General features: G+C 46.4%; 1 protein-coding gene across 10 annotated transcripts in view; it reads left to right on the top strand.

Annotated features, from left to right (window-relative positions):
• The window catches only part of SLC66A2 (solute carrier family 66 member 2), a 96,344-nt gene that overhangs the window by 29,088 nt on the left and 49,611 nt on the right, over positions 1-17,645 (top strand). The window lies entirely within an intron of this gene.

Raw genomic sequence — 17,645 nt, 5'->3', positions numbered from 1 at the left:
TTTAAAGTGTACAATCCAGTATCTGGTACATTCAGAGTGTTGTGCAGCCATCACCTCTGTCTAATTACAAAGCATTTCCATCACCCCAAAAAGTAACCCCATATCTCCCAATTTCCCCCCACCGTAACCCCTGGGAACCGCTAATCTACTTTCTATCTCTGTAGATTTGCCTCTTCTGAAGATTTCCTGTGAGGGGGTAATAGAGTGTGTGTTGTTGTGTGACTGGCTCCTTGCATTGAGCATCCTGTGTTCAGGTTTTATCCATGTTGTAGCAGGTGTCAGTACTTCAATCCTCTTTAAGGCTGAATGACATTCCATTGGATGGATGGACCACATTTTGTTTATGCATTCATCCACTGATGGACATTTGGGTTTCTTCTACCTTTTGCCTGTTGTGAATAATGCTGCTGTGAACATTTATGTGCACATCTTTATTGGACATATGTTTTCAGTTCTTTGGGGTGTATACCTAGCAGTGGAATTGCTGGGCCCTGTGGTAGCTCCATGTTAATCGTTTGAGGAGCTGCCAGGCTGTTTTCCACAGTGGCTGTACCATTTTACCTTCCCTCCAGCTGTATGTGAGGTTTGCACATTCTTAACAAAAAACTTTTTCTTGTATTTTTCATTTTTATTATTTTATATAGAATGTGATTTTTTTTGAGGTATGGTTTTTTTTTGGTGAGGAAGATTGGCCCTGAGCTAACATCGGTTGCCAATCTTCTTTTTTTTCTCCCCAAAGCCCCAGTGCATAGCTGTATATCCTAGTTGTGAGTACTTCTGGTTCCTCTGTGTGGGATGCCACCTCAGCGTGACTTGGTGAGCGGTGCGTAGGTCTGCACCCAGGATCCAAACCTGCCAGCTTCAGGCTACCGAAGCAGAGAGCACAAACTAACCACTTAGCCACAGGGCCGACCCCCAGTATTACTGCTATCATGGTAGCTGTGAGGTGGCGTTTCATTATGGTTTTCACTTGCATTTCCCTGGTGATGTTGAGCATGACAAGCTCCAGCACAGTGATGAGCTGCACGGTGATGAGCAGGGTGCTCCAGCACAGTGATGAGCCACACGGTGATGAGCCGGTGCTCCAGCACAGTGATGAGCCACACGGTGATGAACAGGGTGCTTGAGCACAGTGATGAGCCGCACGGTGATGAGCCAGGTGCTCCAGCACAGTGATGAGCCGCACGGTGATGAGCAGGTTGCTCCAGCACACTGATGAGCTGCACAGTGATGAGTAGGGTGCTCGAGCACAGTGATGAGCCACACGGTGATGAGCCACACGGTGATGAGCCGGGTGCTCCAGCACACTGATGAGCTGCACAGTGATGAGTAGGGTGCTCGAGCACAGTGATGAGCCACACGGTGATGAGCCGGGTGCTCCAGCACACTGATGAGCTGCACAGTGATGAGTAGGGTGCTCGAGCACAGTGATGAGCCGCACGGTGATGAGCCAGGTGCTCGAGCACAGTGATGAGCCGCACGGTGATGAACCGGGTGCTTGAGCACAGTGATCAGCCACATGGTGATGAACCGGGTGCTCGAGCACAGTGAGGCAGGCGCCATGTTCTCTGCCCAGGGTGGAGTTGAGGCGTCTGTCGTTTGGCCATCAAGGTGTCATGACTGACACGTGTGCCCACACTGGACCACACCGTGTGCTGGCGACTGAGTCTCAGATGGGATGGAGCCCCCAGCCCCAGAGAGCAGGTCTGCGCCCTGGAGTCTGTGTTTCCAGCGGAGGGGCCGAGGCTGTGATGGGAACCGGGGGTGCTCTTTGCCGCTGTGCGCCTGGAGATGGGGAGGGGGCGGAGCTCCTGGGCAGGACTGTGCTGAGGCCCAGAGCGCTGGGTCAGCGCAGAGCAGAGCAGGTGGCACGTGGGCTGCTGTCGCTGGTGCAGTTTGGATGTGTGCCTGGTGTTGCCATGATTCCTTCCAGCTTGAGCTTTTCTTTTAAATGACACTCAGAAGCAGAACGAGGGAAGAGATTTGTCATGTTCTTGGGTAAGGTTACGGTGGGTTTGGAAACCCTCCTTTTGTGGGTTGCTCTGTCATGGGGGGGAAGTTGGTCCCCCCTCCCCTTAGCAGGTGACACCAGCACGGGGACCACTGCCCCCGGGACAGTGAACACTCCTGTCTGGGGGGGACATTAATCGGAGAGTTTAAGGACATGGTTGAGACTCAGAATTTGGTCTGAGGATGGGTTGAAACCCTGCGAGACCCTGCAGGGCTGAGCTCTGTTTGGGATCGGGACTCTGGAAAATCCAGCCCTCCTTCACAGGCAGGAGGCTGCTGGGCCATTGTGTGCTGGGTGCTGTGCTTGTTAAAGAACGTCCGTCTCTGGAAGAACCCACAGTGTTTGGCATTTGAGCCCAGTGCTGACAGGGTGCCCCCTGCAGAGACGTGTCCCCGGGTGGGTTGTCCTGTAGGGTCCTGGGTCCACGTGCCCTGTGGGTTGTGCGAGTGGATGCTTCCCTCCTACGTGGGGACGGTCATTCCTGCGCTGTGGTACAGGACAAGGAAGTCACAGTGGAGGCCCGTCCTTCAGAATTTCCTGTTGGGAAAGAGGAAGAATGGCGCCACTGGGCCAGGCCAGGCAGGTGGGAGGGAGTCTGGTCTCTGCTGTCCTCACGGGTGCCCACACCCCATGGTGATGGGAGTGTGTGTCAGACCTGGCTTCTCCTGCACCCCTGCTGGCGCGCTCTGCAGACTAGCTCTTCCTGGCCCATCGTGAGCACAGAGGCTGGGCCTGGGAACAGGGGCATGTTGTGTCCCCCGGCATTTCCTGCTCCAAAGGGGCCCATGTTCCCTGGAGGGGCTCCCCCTCACCAGAGGGGGATGTGGTTGGGACGTGGCACTTTCCCCTGTAGCTGCCTGTTCCTGGGCTCCAAAGACTCAGGAAACGGAGGAGTTGTGTCTCCCCACAGAAAAGGTGGGGGCCCCAGGATGCGGGGGAAACGAGAACGTGAGCTGTGAGGTGCTGACAAGGGTCACTTCTCCTAGAAATGGTTGCCTGTCCTGTGGTCTGGGAACTGGGGGCGTCTGAGAGCCCTGTGGTGGCAGGAGGGCCTCAAACTTGAAACACCTGGGCTGTGGAGGCAGTGTGGGTGGTGCCACGGCGGGCTTCCGGCAGCCTGGCTCCCCCAGTGGACTGTGTGGCCTGGGGTGAGCTGTCAGCCCCTGGGTGGGAATTAGATGAGCTAGCGCATCCTGCACTTGGAACAGGTGCATAGCGACACCTGAAGGGTGGGCTGAGCCCCTGCCAGACGCTCAGCAGACACCTACTGAAGGAGAGGAGGAACTTGAGCGGCCGCCTGTGGCTCAGTGGACGAAGCAGGGGCAGCAGCTAGACTAGGTGGAGCCTAGATGGAGCTGTCTACACTTTGAGGCGTTTCGCTGGCAGAGAGGGTGAGAGAGTGAGCTCGTGTGCACTGAGTGCTTTGAAGGGTACGTCTTTGACGCAACCTGTGGACTGGAGCGTGTCCCTCTGTGTGTCTGAGGAATGCACACATGACGATGCAGAGGTCGGTCCCAGGAACCGGGGAGGAGCCCTGGTCTTGACTGGCAAGCGAACTCCCTTCCTCTCTCAAGTGAAGCATCAGATGAAGCTGCCACCGTTTTTAATCAACTCCAGACGCAGGCGGCTCAAGGAACTTGGGTCTGAGGGTGCGGCCCGGCTATGGGGTAGCTCCCAGGACTCAGTGCTGTGCTCTCCCAGTCATGTGGTCCAGGAGCCCCTCAGCCCCTCTGGGCTCCCTCCCCTTTCGGGCAGCCTGGTTCTCTTTCTGCGGCTTTATTGAGGTATAATCGGCATACAGTGAACACGTATTTATTTAAAGTGTGCAGTTTTGGCAAGTTTTGACAAATGTACAACCATGAAACCTTCACCCCAGTTAAGACAATGAACATGTCCATCACCCTCAAAAGTCTCCCCTTTGCCATCCCCCCAGGCGACCACCAGTCTGCTTTCTGCCACTGTCCCTTCATTCGCATTCACCAGAATCCCATGTCAGTGGGATCTTTTGGTGTGTGCTCTGTGCTGACTGGCGTCTTTCGCTCAGCATAATTATTTTGAGATTTGTCCATGTCCTAGCGTGTATCAGCAATTCATCCCTTTCTACTGTTGAATAGACTGTGATGTGGTGGTTCTGCAGTTTTTCTGTTTATTCACTGACTGACGGACGTTTGGGTTGTTTCCAGTTTTTGGCTGTTAGGAATAAAGCTGCTATAACCTCTGGGTACAGGTCCTTCTATGAACACCTGCTTTCTTTTCTCTTGCGTGTGTACCTAGGAGTGGACGGGCTGCATCGTGTGGTAAGTGTGTGTTTAACTTTTAAAGAACCTGCTGAACTGTCTTCCCACGTGCTGTGCCGCCCTGTGTCCCCCAGCCGTGTGTGTTCACTGCTCTGCATCCTTGCCAACACCATGTGGGCCTTTTTTATTTTTAGCCATTCGAATAGCTATGTGGCGGCATCTCATTGTAGTTTTAATTTGCATTTCACTAGTGATGTTGAACATCTTTTCATGTGCTTATTTGTCATCCTTATATCTTCATTGGTGAAGTGTCCAGATCCTCTGCCAATTTAAAAATTGTTCTTATTGAGTTGCGAGAGTTTTTTGTATTTTGGATGCAGGTCCCTTATCAGATATAGGATTTGCGGTATTTTCTCCCTGTCTGTGGTTTGCCTGTTCATTCTCTTTAATATTATCTTTTGAGAAGCAGAAGTTTTTAGTTTTTATGAAGTCCAGGTTATCAGTTTGTTCTTTTATGGATTGTGCTTTTGATGTCACGTCTAAGAAATCTGTGTCTAACCCAAGGTCACACAGGTTTTCTCCCTGGTAGTTTTGTAGTTTTAGGTTTTACATTTAGATCTGTGATCCATTTTGAGTTTTTTGTTCATGATGTGAGGTATGGATGCAACTTCATTGTTTTTGCATGTGGATGCCTTTTCTCCATTAAACTGCCTTTGCATCTTTGTCAGAGTCAGCTGTCTGTGTTTCTGGACTCCGTCCCGTGCATTTGTTTCTCTCTCCAGCCCTGTGCCAGGGCTACTCTGTCGTGGTGACTGCAGCTTGGTTATAAGTCTTGGAATTAGGTGTTGTCAGTCCTCCAACTTGGTGCTTTATTTAGATCCTTTGCATTTCTGTATGAATTTCTAATCAATCTGTCAATTTTTCCAAAAAAGCATTCTAGGATTTTGATTGGGGTGATCTTGAATCTACAGATTAATTTGGGGAGAATTGACATCTTCACGGTAGTGCAGACAGTGTTAACAGCAGGCCTGGGACTGCTGTCCTTGGAAAGGCCCACTTGCCAAGTTGGCCGCAGGCTGATATCTGGGAACGTGGATTTGGGGAGACTTCCCATCATCCCCAGAGCTGGGAAGAGTGGCTCTCTGTGCCTGGACTGTTTGCACGGTGCGGGGGATGCTGAGTACCTGCTTTCCTTCTGGAGGTCTGCAAGTTTGGTCTGTGCCAGGTGGAGGGTGTCTGCATGAGCAGCGCCCAGCAGATACCCTGGGTGCCGAGTCACTAAAGAACCTCTGGCAGCCACGAGTCACAACTCGTTGTTGGAGGAGTTAGCTCACCCTGCGGGAGTCCGTGGGAGAGGGCTCCTGGACGCTCGTCCCTGTTTCCTCTGGACTTCGCCCTGTGAGTCTTTCCCTTTGTTGGTTTTGCTTTATGCTCTGTGCTGTTATAAATCACAGCTGTGAAGTTGACTGCGTGCTGTGTGAGTCCTAGAAAAATCATTGGACCTGGGACGGTCGGAGGACTCCCACCCAATAATAAGGAAACTCCCAACACGTGGAAGTCTTTTAGGTCTTTAATTTCTCTCACAGTGTTTTGTAGTTTTCAGTATATGGGTCTTGCACATCATCAGATTTATCCCTAAGTATTTCATACTTTTTGATGGTACCATATATGGTATCGTTTTTAAAATTTCAGTCTCTGAGTGTTCATTGCTAGTATGTAGAAATGCAATGTATTTTTGTGTATTGATTGTAACCTGTAGTCTTGCCGAACTCACTTATTAATTCTAATGGCTTTTGGCGGGTTCCTTAGATATTTTATGGGTAAGATCATGATCGTGTCACTTGGGAACAGAGGTAGTTTTTCTTCCTTCTTTTTCTTGCTTAATTGCCATGATGAGACCCTCCAGTGAGTGTCGAATAGCAGTGGGGAGAGCGGGCATTCTTGCCTTCTTCCTGATCCTAGGGGAGAGTTTTCAGTGTTTCACGCGGAGTATGATGTTAGCTGTCAGCTTTTTGGATGCTTTTTATCAGGTGGGAGAAGTTCCCCTTTATTCAGTTGTTGAGGATTTTTATCAGGAATGCATGTTGAATTTTGTCAAATGCTTTTCCTACATCTATTGACATGATCATATGTTTTTCTTTTTTAGTTTAATATGATATGGTGAATTAAGTTGATTGATTTACAAATATTAGAACAAGCTTGCATTCCTGGGATAAACCCTGCTTGGTCATGATGTATTAAACATTTTATATACTGTTGGATTTTCTTTGCTAAAATTTTGTGTAGCGTTTTTGTGTCTATGTTCGTGAGAGATGTTGGTGTCTCATTGTGATTAATGCCTTTGTTTGGTTTTGGTGTCAGAGCAATGTTCGCCTCATAGAGCAAGTTGCGAATTATTCCCTACTTTTCAATTTTCTAGAGGAGTTTGTGTAGAATTGTTATTATTTCTTCTTCAAATATTTGATAGAATTCACTAGTGAAGCCATGTGTACCTGGAGTTATCTTTGTGGGAAGATTTTTAATTAAAATTCAACTTCTTAATAGACAGTGTTATTCGTATAAACTATTTTGTCTTCAGTGAATTTGCATCATTTCTTTTTTCCCTGATCATTCTGTCTAGAGGTTGATCCATTTTATTGATCTTTTCAAAGAACCAGCTTTTGGTTTCATTGATTTTTCTCTATTTTTCTGTTTTCTATATATTGGTTTTTGTTCTGCTCCTTATTATTTCCTTTTGTCTAATTACTTTGAGTTTAATTTATTCTTTTTTCCCCCTAATTTAAGAGGTAGGACTCGAGGTCATTGATTTGGGATCTTTGTTGTTTTCTGGTATTTAGAGCATTTACAGCTCCACGTTTTGCCCTAAGTACTACTTTAACAGCATCCCATAAATTTTTATATGTTACATTTTTATTTTCATTCAGTTCAAAATACATTCTCATTTCTCTTTGGCCCATGAGTTATTTAAAGTGTGTGATGTAGTTTGTTTACGTGCATGACTGGAAGCCTGTGTTGGAATTGTGTGTTGGGATGATTCTGTGGCCCATAGTAGGGTCTGTATTGAGAATGTTACGGCTGCACCTGCCAAAACGAGTAGTCTGTGGTGGATTGTTCTATTCACGTCCATTAGGTCACGTTAATTGAGGGTATTGCTCACATCTGTATTCTCACTGATTTTCTGTCTGTCTGTGCTCTTGGTCATTGAGAGAGGGTATTGAAATCTCTGATGTGGATCACGGGCATGTCTGTTTCTCCTGCGGCTCTATCAGTTTTTTCTTCCTGTATTTCAAAACTCTGTTGTTAGGTACATAAGTGTTTAGGATTTTTATGTCTTTTTGATTAATTGACTTATTTATTGTTATTAAATTACCACCTTTATCCCTGGTAATCTTTACTGTGAAATACACTTTGATATTTCTCTAGTGTTCTGTACACTCCAGCTTTCTTTTGGTTGGTGCTGGTGTGGTTTATCTTTTTACTTTTGACGAGGTGTTTGTGTTTGTAGTTCAAGTGTGTGTTTTGCAGGCAATATATAGTTGAGTCTTGCTGACAATCTCTGCCTTGTAATTGGGTTATTTAGACCATTTATATTTAATGTGATTATTGATAAGGTTAGGTTTAAAATCTATCATCTTGTTGTTTTCTGCTTGTACTCTCTATTCTTTGTTCCATTTTCCCTCTTATTCTGACTTCTTTTTGATGAATTGAGTAGTTTTTCTGGTTCCGTTTTACCTCCTGTTGTTGGTTTAGTAGCTGTGACTCTTCATTTTGTTATTTTAATGGTTGCTTTAGGATTTTATTAATTTATTTTTTTGTTTCATTTTATTTTGGTAAGAACCCTTAACATGAGCTCTACCCTCTTAACACATTTTTAGGTGTACAATGCATTATTGTTGACTGTAGGTGCAACGTTGTATAGCAGGTCTCTAGAGCTTATCCATCTTGCTAACTGAAATTTTATGCCTGTTAATTAGTAACTTGCCATTTCCCCACTTCCCAGCCCCTGGAAACCACCATTCCACTCTTTGATTCTGTGAATTTGACTATCTCCCTTACTCAAATAAGTGGAATTATGCAATAATTGTACTTTGTGTGACTGGCTCATTTCACTTAGCATAATATCCTCGAGGTGTATCCATGTTGTCACATTTGTCAGAATTTCCTTCTCTGTAAAGGCTGAGTAGTATTCCATTGTGTGTGTACCACATTTTCTTCATCCGTTCATCTGTCGATGGACATTCACTTTTAGGTTTACAGTATTCATCTTTAACTTGTCTTAGTCTACCTTCAAGTGATATTATACCACTTTATGTAAGCTATTAAGAACCTCACAATAGCGTGCTTCTGTTTCCCCTGCCTGCCTTTGTGTAATTGTTGTTGTACATTTGTTTATATATGCTAAAACCTCATACTACATTGTTATTATTTTTATTTAAATAGTCACATATATTAAAGAGATTTAAATTATAAGAAAAAAATTGTACATATTTACCCATTTAGTTACCATTTCCAGTGTTCTTCATTGCTTTGTGTAGGTCTATATTTCTATCTGGTATCATCTGTCTTCTGGTATCTGTCTTCTGTCTGAAGGACTTCCTTTAGCATTTCTGGTAGTGTGCATCACTGGTGATAAATTCTTTAAGCTTTTAAATGTAAAAAACGTCTTTATTACCTGCTTCCATTTTGAAAGACATTTTCACTAGGTATAGAATTCTCGGTTGACAGGTTTTTCCCAGTGCTTTAACGGTGTTGCTCCACTGTCATCTTGCATTGTTTCTGATGAGAAATCTGCTGTAATTCTTATCTTTGTTCCTCTGCATGTAATGTGCCTTTTCTTTTTCTTGCTGCTTTTACAGTTTTCTCTTTCTTAGTCATTTTGAGAAGTTTGACTAGGATGTGCCCTGGCGTAGCTTTCTTTGTGTTTCTTGTGCATCTGTTGTGCTTCTTAGATTTGTGATTTATAGTTTTCATAAAATTTGGGGAAATTTTGGCTATTGTTTCTTCAACATATTTTTCTGTCCTCCCCTCCCACAATTCAGGGACTCCAGTCACACATATGTTATACCCCTTGAAGTTGTCTTGCAGCTCACTGGTGCTCTGTCAATTTTTAAGATTCTCTTTTCTATTGTATTTTGGATAGTTTCTCTTCCTGTATCCTCAGGTTTGCTAATCTTTCCTGCTGCTTTGTTTAATCTGATGTTAATCCCATCCAGTATATTTTTCATCTCAGACATTGTAATTTTCATCTTTAGGTGTTTTTTGAGGTGGTGGGTGGGGAGGGGCGGCTTTTAAAGATATGTATAATTTTCCATGTCTCTACTGAACTTTTTGAACATGTAGAATGAAGTTATAATAACTTTTAACATCTTTGTTGGCTAATTCTAACATTCATGGCAGTTCTGGGTTATTTTGGTTGACTGATTTGTCTCCTCATTATGGGTCATATTTTTCGGTTTCTTTGCATGCCTGGTAATTTTTTATTGGCTGTTAGACATTGTGAATTTTACCTTGCTGGGTGCTGGATGTTTGTGTTCCTATCATTATCCATGAGCTTTGTTCTGGGATGTGGTTATGTTACTTGGAAATGGTTTGATCTTTTTAGAACTCGCTTTTGTGATTAGTTAGGTGGGGCCAGGGCAGTGCCTAGTCTGGCTGAGTGATCCCTGCTGCTGAGGAAGATCATGCTGTGTGCTCTAGCCAGTGCCCTGTGGATCTGGAGGTTTCCCAGTCTGGCTGGTAGAAGGGCACTGCTCCTGGCCCTTTGTGAATGCTGAACACAGTGAGTGCTAATCCTTTTGGGTGGTTCTTTCCCTGGTTTTGTGTGGTTTGCTCACGTGCACGTGCTGATGTGTGCTCAGCAGAATGAATGCTTGAGGGGACCCTCTGCAGATCTTAAGCATTCTCTCTCCATGCAGCTCTCCTTTCTGGTGCTCCATCTTGCAAACTCTAGCTGCCTTGTTTCCCAGACTCGGCTCATCTTCTTCACTGAGGGTTTCTGCTGGGCGTGATCTGGGCTCCCACTCCTGGTCCTTGTCCTGGGAACTCTCTCAAGGCATAGCCTGGGACAATTCTGGGCTCACCTCACCTCCTTCCCATCTATCTGAGATCACTGTCATTCATTGCCTGATGTCCAGTGTCTTGCAAACATATGTTTTGCCCATTTTTTTTGGTCTAAAACTTCATATATTTTGACCATTTTTGGTTGTTTAGGAGAGTACATCTGATCTCTGTTGCTCTGTCTTGGCAGGAAAGAGACGTGACAGCTCAGTTTTAATTTTTCTGGCCTTTATGTTCTTCTAATCTCTCCTGGCTGCTCAAGTGTAAGTAGCCATCTAGTGTGGGGTTTTGTTCCTCTCCTGCAGCCCAGAACTTGCCAGAGTGGCAAGATGATTGATGTGTCTTCTCAGGAGTGGTGGCAACTGTGACGGGCGCTTCCTTTTGCGTCCTTTGCTCTGGATTGGAGTTGCCACCCTGGGTGGCATAGGAAACCACTCTTCCTTCTCCCCTCGTCTTACTCCCTCCCCAGGCAGACACCTGTCGTCCCTCTGATGCTCCTGGGAGCTCTCCTTAAATGGATCTGTGAGTGTTAAATGCACGAACTGAGGTTACCTAGTGTGTGTTAAGCTCAGCAGTGCCTGTTTATAGGAAGACTCTATGTCTTGATTTTCAGTGACAATAAATGGCACTGTAGCCTGAATGAATTAACAGCCTGAGATGGAACCCGATATGCTCATTCAGTTGTTACAGGCCATAGATAGGGACCGATGACTGCATCTGAAGACCGAGAACGTTAAGTGGCACCGTTGACAGGCCATCGCCATGGAAACACAAGCTGGCCATCAATGGGTTCTCATTCCTCTTGACCTCAATGCACTCTTGCCTTCCTCTTTCCTTTCAGATATGTAATAAATGTTGTTAAAAGGCATATGAGGGCTCTTTTTCCTCTGTAGTTCACTGATGTTTCATCTTGGAAAGGGCCAGATGCTGTCCCTGGTGCTGGCACGTTTTTCTGGGATTTCAGGTACAGTGGTAGACCCACCTCCTAAAAGAGAGGCTGTCTTGGTGCCTGTGATTCAGGCAGGAACAGACTTCTGGAAAGAGCATTGATTATGATCCCTCCTCTCTCTCCTGCTGACCCGTTCCGGTTCCCACCTCCTCCCAGTCGTGCTCCTCGTGCCCGTCCTCATTCCTACGGGGAGTTTTGTCTTCACCTCCTAGAGGAAGTGCTGCAGATCACCATGCACTCGTGCCCATGGGAGGCCGTGAGCTCTTGGGCCTTGTTCTCTGATGCAGTAAAGTGCTGTTTGCCAAACAAACATTGAATGAGGCCGCTTCATTGCCGGTGCTAGAATTTACTCATAATGCACTGCTCATGGGTGACGGTGCCGTTATTGGACCTTTTGAGAAAACACCCTTCGTTGCTGTATTCGTTCAAGGTGTATTCATTTGATTCCACCTTTTGCTAACCATAGGACAGAGACCAAGTTGTGTGACTTCTTGTTTCTAAGTTCCCTGCTCGGACGTGGGCGGCCTGGTTGTGTTGCTCTGGCCGTGCCCACGTCTGCACCCGGCAGTGCCTCTGCTCCCGCAGGCGGCTTCACTCGCCCCACCTTCCTGGGCTGCCAGCTCTTTGTAGCGCGTAGTGTCTTCACACACTGTGACACACTGTGACTTCCGTGCCGTCGGGTGTTTGTTTCATGTTAGAGTTGCGTTTCCCTGAGAATCCGGATGGGAGCACTTTGGGGGTTTATCCCGCACATTCTGAACTATTCCGTTGTCGTGGTGGGCGGCACACCTGTCATTGTTGTCATCATTGCGTTGAACAGCTTGATGTGGACCCTTGAGTGATAACTTGAGAACTCCGATGCTGGAGCTCTGCTTAGAGTTTGGGCTCTGGCTCAGATGGTGAAGTTTTATAAACCTGAACCGTAGGAGTTAAGTTTGTTACTGAAGGTCATTGCAGTGAGTAATGGTAAAAAGATGTATGTCTCTTAGGTCCTTAAAATGAATTATTTGGATTTAATCCTCAAGAGGGGGACAGTTTCTTGCATGTTAAATCCTAGGAAACTGATGCGTGCCGTGACACACCCTGTCCTGGTTTCTTTGCACACTCGGGGGCTCCGGCCCACCCTACCGAGTGTCCCTCCGTCCGTGCCGGGCTGACGGAAGGAGGGCTGAGTTCTTTGTTATGCTGCGGGCAGGGGACGGTGGGACAGGCTTTATCTGTCTGTATGTAGTCCTTGCTTTCAAAAGGAATTCTTTAAAAATATACCTATGAGGCTGTATTTTCTGCCACAAATTAGTTTAATTACACAATATTCAATTTTGTGAGTTCTTTTGGTGTAAACCAAGATCAGTTTGGTTTCCATTTCTCACAGGTGATCCTTTACAGACTTAATGAGTCAGGTTTTTTGGCAAAGAGCAACCATGTGAGCTAGACCTTTGGGGTGTGTGTCTTGGCTCTGGAAGAACCTCGAGGCTCCGTGGGTCCTGGGACGGCGGTGACGCTGTGTCTTGTCCGGGGAGGCCATGTGGGGCTGTGTCTGGGGGGTGAGATGGAGGATTGCTCCGGGCCCCCTGTTGGTCGTCTGGGTTTTGTTTTCTCCTGAGCCCATGGCAGTGCGCACAGCTTCTCTGTCGGGAGGGCCCTGTTCTGGGTGTGGTGTGTCTCGGGACGAGCTGCTCTCCCAGGGTTATTTTAACCCTCAGCGTGTGCCGTTTCTGGCCGGTGTGTGTGTGGTTTGCTTGGCTAAAGCAGCTGTGCAGACCTGCTCGTGACACATGGTGTCAGCATGTGGACCAGCAGACCTGGGCCTGCGATGGCTCTAAGGAAACAGGAGGGCGCCGCTGGCAAGAGGTCAGAGGCAGCCGTGCGGGCTCCTGGCAGCCTCCTCCGGCGCCAGGGTGAAACCCTGGGCCCTGTGATGCCACTGCATCTCCCTCTGGGTACCATTCTCTGTCCAAGCGTGTGGCAGAGGCCTGCAGTTCCTGTGGCCTCAGGACGTCTGTGGGAGTTCTCTGGCTCTGCTCCGAGGTGTCACACGTGACTTCCCATCGGCAGAATGTGGGCTCCTGCTGGCATCTGTGAGGGTGTGAGCTGGCTGCTGAGGTGGCTGGCACGGTCTGGTGTGGACAAACCAGTGGCCTTGGCTTCATTAGCACCAGCAGAGAGGACGTGGGAGTCCTGTCAAAAAGCTGCCCACTGCTCGACCCCTCATAACCCTGATCCTGTGGACACGGCCCGTCCACCCACAGGTGGCCCCAGTTGTGTCAGCCATCTCAAGCAGCCACCAACCTACTTTCTGTCTGTGTGATTTTGATGACTCCAAGTACCTCGGGTAAGTGGAATCACACAGAATTTGTCCTTTTGTGACTGGCTCATTTTACTCAGGAAAATGTCCTCAAGGTCCGTTCATGTTGTAGCAGGTGTCAGAATCTCCTTCCTGTTTAAGACTGCGTAACACTCCATTGCATGGATGGACCACATTTTGCTTATCCGTTCCTCTGCCAGAGGGCACTTGGGTTGCATCCACGTTTTGATTATTGTGAATAAGGCTGCTATGAAGATGGGTGTACAAATAGCTGTTCGAGTCCCTGCTTTCAATTCTTTGGGGTCCTTACCCAGCAGTGGAATTACTGGATCATATAGTAATTCTATTTTCAATTTTTTGAGGAGCCACTGTACTGTTTTCCACAGTGGCCGCACCATTTTACATTCCCTCCAGCAGTGCACAAGGGCTCCGACTTCACGTCCTCACCAGCACTTGGTTTTCTGTTCTGGGATAATAGCCATCCTGATGGGTGTGAGGTGGTATCTCATAGTTTGGATTTGCATCTCTCTAATGATTAGTGATGCTGAGCATCTTTCCATGTGCTTATTGGCCGTCTGTATATCTTCTTTGGAGAAATGTCTATTCAAGTCCTTTGCCCATTGTTTGAATTGGGTTGTTTATCTTTTTGTTTTTGAGTTGTAGGTATTCTTTATGTATTCTGGATCCAAATCCCTTATCTGATATATGATTTGCAAATATTTTCTCCCATTCTGTGGATTGCCTTTTTACTCTGTTGAGAGTGTCCTTTGAAACATAGAGGATTTTTTTAAATTTAATTTTTTCAGCTTTATTTATTATTATTGACATATAACATAAAGTTTAAGGTATACAATATTATGATTTGAAACACATATATTGTGAAACGATTACCACAATAAGGTTAGTTAACACCTCTATTGGCTTACCATTTTTTTGGTGGTGGTACCATTTAAGATGTGCTCTTAACAACTTTCAAGTATGCAGTACATTATTGTGAACTGTGGTCATGATATTGTACATTAGATCCCAGAATTATTCACCTTATAACTGTAAGTTTGTGCCTTTGACCAGCGTCTCCCCCGGTCCCCCACTCCTCAGTCTCTGGAAACCACCGTTCTACTCTCTGTTTCTATGAGTTCGACCTTTTTAGATTGAGATTGTAGGTTCTCACTCACGTAAGTGAGAACATACAGTGCTGGTCTTTCTCTGTCTGACTGATTTCACTTAGCGTAGTGTCCTCAAGCTCCATCCATGTTGTCACAAAAGGCAAGATTTCCTTCTGTTTGTGGCTGAATAATATTCCGGGGTGTGTGTGTGTGTGTGTGTGTGTACGTACCTCAGAGATATTGTCAGTTCAGTTCTATACCGCTGCAATAAAGGAAATACCACAATAAAGCAAGTCACATGAATTTTTTGGTTTCCCAGTGCATGTAAAAGTTATGTTTACACTGTTCTGTAGCCTGTTAAGTGTGCAATAGCATTGTGTCTAAAATAACAATGTACATACCTTAATTTAAAAATACTTTATGGCTAAAAACTGCTAACCATTATCTGAGCCTTCAGCAAGTCATAATCTTTTGCTGGCAGGGGGTCTTGTAAAAAATGCAGCATCTGCGAAGCACAAGAAAGTGAGGTATGCCTACGTTCACCTCTTCTTTATCCTTTCGTCCTTCAGTGGACACTTAGGTTGTTCCTGTGTCTTGGCTACTGTAAATCATGTTGCAGTGAACATGGGGGTGCAGATTCTCTCACAGTTAGTGATTTCATTTTCTTTGGATAAATACCCAGAAGTGGGATAGCTGGATCATATGTTAGTTCTATTTTTAATTTTCTGAGGAATCTCCATACTATTTTCCATAGTGGCTGCACCAATTTACATTCCCACCAATAGCGCACAAGGGTTCCCTTTTCTCCTTATCCTCACCAACATGTTATTTCTTGTCTTTTTGATAAAAGCCATCCTAACAGGTGTGAGGTGATGTCTCACTGTGGTTTTGATTTGCATTTCCCTGATGATTAGTGATGTTGAGTACCTTTTCATGTCCCTGTTGGCCATCTGTGTGTTGTCTTTGGAAAAATGTCAATTCAGGTCCTCTGACCATTTTTTTAATTGGATTTTTTTTTTGTTATTGTTATTGAGTTGTATAAGTTTTTAAATTTACTTTGGATATTAACCTCTAGGTAAGATAAGATAACCAAGACAGGTGGTTTGCACATATTTTCTCACATTCGTAGTTTGCCTTTTCAGTTTACTGATTGTTTTCATTGCTGTGCAGAAGCCTTTTAGTTTGATGTAGCTCCATTTGTTTGTTTTTGCTTTTGTTGCTTGTACTTTTCGTGTCATATCCAAAAAATCTTTGCCATGACCCATGTCAAAGAGCTTTTTCCCTATAAACACAGAAGTTTAAAGTTTTGATCTAGTCCAGTTTATCTATTTTTCCCTTTGTTGGCTGTGCTTTTGGTGTCATATCTAAGAAATCGTTGACAAATCCAATGTCATGAAACTTTCCCCGTATATTTTCTTCTAAGAGTTTTGTAGTTTTATCTCTTATGTTTAGGTCTTTGATCCATTTTGAGTTAATTTTTGTATATTATGAGATAAAGATCCAACCTCAGTCTTTTCTCAGAAACTTGTGAATAAGAATTTTGTGTTAATCATTTGCCAATTGACTTGCTCCTTGAGAACCTGAAATAGAAAAGCTTCCAAAAGATTGACCTCAGACCTAGTTTTTTAAGGTCCCTGGACCCTCACCTGGTGCCCTCAGCTCACCTGTCCAGAGCTCGTCCCTGTCCTTGAACCCTCACCTGTTGCCCTCAGCTCACTTGTCCAGAGCCCATCCCTGTCCTTGAACCCTCACCTGGTGTCCTCAGCTCACCTGTCCTGAGCCCACCCCCATCCTGGCCTGAGTTCTCAGCTCTGACCACATTCTCCCCACTCCTCTGGCACAGAGGGTAGGGACTGCAGCCAGGTCTGGGATCCTCCCTTCACTGTGTCCTCTCATGACCTCTGTCTGGAGTACCCCTGCATTTGCCCCAGTGCTGTATCCCAGGCCCCCAGCGCACTCTGCCCCATGCTGCAGCTGGGACTTCTTCGTGAAGCATACATGGCTCACACCCTGCCCTGCTCTGGGAGGTGACGCCCACTCTGGTGTGACCCCCACCTGCAGACCGTGTCCATCCCTCTCCAGCCCTCCCACCTGCACCCCTCCTTTCTAGCTTAGAAGCCTGGTGGTGCTGTCACATGGGGTGAGGGTGGAGTGGGGGGCAGCCTGGGTCTTGGGGCTGGGAGGGCAGGGCGTGTGTGTGCTTGCACACCCTCCTCATGGCGCTTCGTAGGCCCCGGACAGCCAGCCCTGGCACCTCGTGACCTCACCCACAGCTGCAGCCCTGCTGGGCCTTTTTCCTGGTGGGTGCCCTGGCTCTGGACCCTGCGCTCTATGGGCCGGTCAGGCTCGGGCACATCAGGCCCCTCGCGCGCTCCCTCTGTGTTCGTCCCCATCCACCTGACCTTCCCCAGGCCCTCCCGTGTTCGTCTTCCAAAGCCCGTGAACTTCATGTAATTTGCTGATTTGTGTGAGTGCTTATGAATTTGGTTTCTACAGGATCCATCTATTGAGCAAACGATAATGTTCTGTCAACTCAGTGTGTGGTGATAATAATTATATACATTTATTGGGCCCTTATTGTGGACCGGGAACTCTGTAAGATTCGTGGTTAACTCATTTAACCATTAAAACAACCGCAGGAGGCGGGTAGTGTATCCCTTGTTGATGTTGAAGAAACAGAGATGCGTGGTGAAGTGATGCAGTTGTGGATGGGGATCGGGGGTTCCCACCCAGGGAGGAGATTCCAGAGGCTCTGGGATAATCCTGCACTGTACTGTCAGTGCTGTTCTAGGATGAGTTGGAGGGTTTTAGCATCGTTTATGTTGAGTTAATATCTGTATCAGGGCTCCCTCAGAAGTGCCTGGGTCGAGAGCAGTTGGAACCCCACAGCTCACATCTGTCCCCGCACACTGACCTTGACCTCCTCACTCAGTTCACGTCTCCCCTCACGCTGACCTTGACCTCCTCACTCAGTTCACAT

This window comes from Equus przewalskii, chromosome 7, assembly GCF_037783145.1.
Source record: "Equus przewalskii isolate Varuska chromosome 7, EquPr2, whole genome shotgun sequence".
NCBI lineage: Eukaryota > Metazoa > Chordata > Mammalia > Perissodactyla > Equidae > Equus > Equus przewalskii.
This window is presented reverse-complemented; position numbering and strand designations above follow the sequence as displayed.